Genomic DNA, 2,703 nt, shown 5'->3' on the forward strand with positions numbered 1-2,703 from the left:
GACTAGTTAAGAGCCAATATGTTACTAATTTGCATGTTAATAAGCAACTAATTAATGGTGACTATGTTCCCCATACTAAAGTGTTACCATGTTTTATTACTGGTGCACAAAATGAAGCGTGCATGAACATCACCTTGTTCAAAGAACAAAACCAACACAGTGCATAAACTCACAACAAATGACACACCTGCAAATCAGTCTGACTTCTGCTGTTGTCGTATCCGTAATACGCCGATAAGGAGAAGTTTGTATTTACACGATGAGTCGGGTGTGTTTTGACCTCCGCCGAACCGCTGAGCCCGACTCACCGAACCCCTAGGGTTCCATCGAACCCAGGTTAAGAACCACTGCTCTAAAGCTATACATTTTATGATGCTGGACGACTTCTAGGTCATTTTATTTTCAAGGGGAAAAAAACTGCGTAGGAAATAATATAAAGTGAATTTATTAGTTGGGTTTTAATCATAAAACACAATTAACTCTACAACCAATGTTTTAAGTCCCATAAAAAGAGCGGTCCACACTCACTGTACAATAAACCTAAAATCAAGTAAAACTACTCACACTTTTAAGAAGGGATAGGTACCGAATCCCCTTATATAGCATACTTGCCAACCTTGAGACCTCCGATTTCGGGAGGTGGGATGGGGGGGGCGTGGTCGGGGGTGGGGGCGTGGTTAAGAGGGGAGGAGTATATTTACAGCTAGAATTCACCAAGTCAAGTATTTCATATATATATATATATATATATATATATATATATATATATATATATATATATATATATATATATATATATAAAATCTCCTGATGATTGAGGGTACCCCCCTCATGAAACAGGCCTGTAGAGATGAAATAGTCTTGTGATTTTTTTCCCCACACATACATATATATATATATATATATATATATATATATATATATATATAGGAAATACTTGACTTTCAGTGAATTGTAGCTATATATATAGATTTATTATATATATATATATATATATATATATATATATATATATATATATATATATATATATATGTATATAAATATATATATATATATATATATATATATATATATATATATATATGTATATATATATATATATATGTATATATATATATATATATATATATATATATATATATATATATAATAAATCTATATATATAGCTACAATTCACTGAAAGTCAAGTATTTCCTATATATATATATATATATATATATATATATATATGTATGTGTGGGGAAAAAAATCACAAGACTATTTCATCTCTACAGGCCTGTTTCATGAGGGGGGGTACCCTCAATCATCAGGAGATTTTATATATATATATATATATATATATATATATATATAGGAAATACTTGACTTTCAGTGAATTGTAGCTATATATATAGATTTATTATATATATATATATATATATATATATATATATATATATATATATATGTATATAAATATATATATATATATATATATATATATATATATATATGTATATATATATATATATGTATATATATATATATATATGTATATATATATATATATATATATGTATATATATATATATATATATGTATATAAATATATATATATATATATATATATATATATATATATATATATATATATATATATATATATATATATATATATATATATATATATATATATATATATATATATATATATATATAAATAAGAGAAATACTTGAATTTCAGTGTTCATTTATTTACACATATACACATACATAACACTCATCTACTCATTGTTGAGTTAAGGGTTGAATTGTCCATCCTTGTTCTATTCTCTGTCACTATTTTTCGAACCATGCTGAACACCCTCTCTGATGATGCATTCTGCTTCGTCTCCTTGTTGTGTGTGCAGTTGTGCACTGCACTCTCTAAAAGCCCTAGATGTTATTGTCACATATGCATGTACAGTAGATGGCAGTATTGTCCTGTTTAAGAGTGTCACAACATTGCTGTTTACGGCAGACAAACTGCTTTACGGTAGACGAAAACATGACTGCGGTAGTTATGTGTTGTTGCCGCGCTGGGAGGACGTTAATGAAACTGCCTAACAATAAACCCACATAAGAAGCCAAGAACTCGCCCTTGATCATTCTACAGTTATAACGTGATTGGGCAGGCACGCTGTTTATACTGTGGGAAAGCGGACGTGAAAACAGGCTGTCGACACGTCACTTAGGTCCGCCTGAATTTCGGGAGATTTTCAGGAGAAAATTTGTCCTAAGAGGTTTTCGGGAGAAGCGCTGAATTTTGGGAGTCTCACGGAAAATCCGGGAGGGTTGGCAAGTATGTTATATAGGCACCAACCGAATTCCCCACTTTTAAGAAGGGATAGGTACCATGAATTGATTAACGTGGACCCCGACTTAAACAAGTTGAAAAACGTATTGGGGTGTTACCATTTAGTGGTCAATTGTACGGAATATGTACTGTACTGTGCAATCTACTAATACAAGTTTCAATCAATCAATCAAACCAAATTCCCTTATATAGGCATCAACCGAATTCCGTCTCTGCTACCGAGTATCGATTCAAGTCAAATGAAACAGTGCCATAAAATAATAGCTGTGTTGCACGTGACGTCATGTCTTGTTGCACACTCGGTCGACTCAAACATTTGGCAGCAAAAGAAAGCATTCAAGCAGCATTCATAGCTGACTCGGTC

At 31.2% G+C, this 2,703-nt stretch overlaps 1 protein-coding gene across 6 annotated transcripts in view; it reads left to right on the forward strand.

The window, feature by feature from the left end:
- Nucleotides 1–641, forward strand: part of kif3a (kinesin family member 3A) — a 78,415-nt gene extending 77,774 nt beyond the window's left edge. For all 6 annotated transcript variants that reach the window (XR_012049338.1, XR_012049337.1, XR_012049339.1 and 3 more), the window contains one exon: nucleotides 1–641. This exon is cut by the window's left edge. The gene's annotated coding sequence lies outside the window, so the exon portion shown is untranslated.
- The last annotated feature ends 2,062 nt before the right edge of the window (nucleotides 642–2,703 follow it).

This window comes from Nerophis lumbriciformis, linkage group LG35, assembly GCF_033978685.3.
Source record: "Nerophis lumbriciformis linkage group LG35, RoL_Nlum_v2.1, whole genome shotgun sequence".
Classification (NCBI taxonomy): domain Eukaryota; kingdom Metazoa; phylum Chordata; class Actinopteri; order Syngnathiformes; family Syngnathidae; genus Nerophis; species Nerophis lumbriciformis.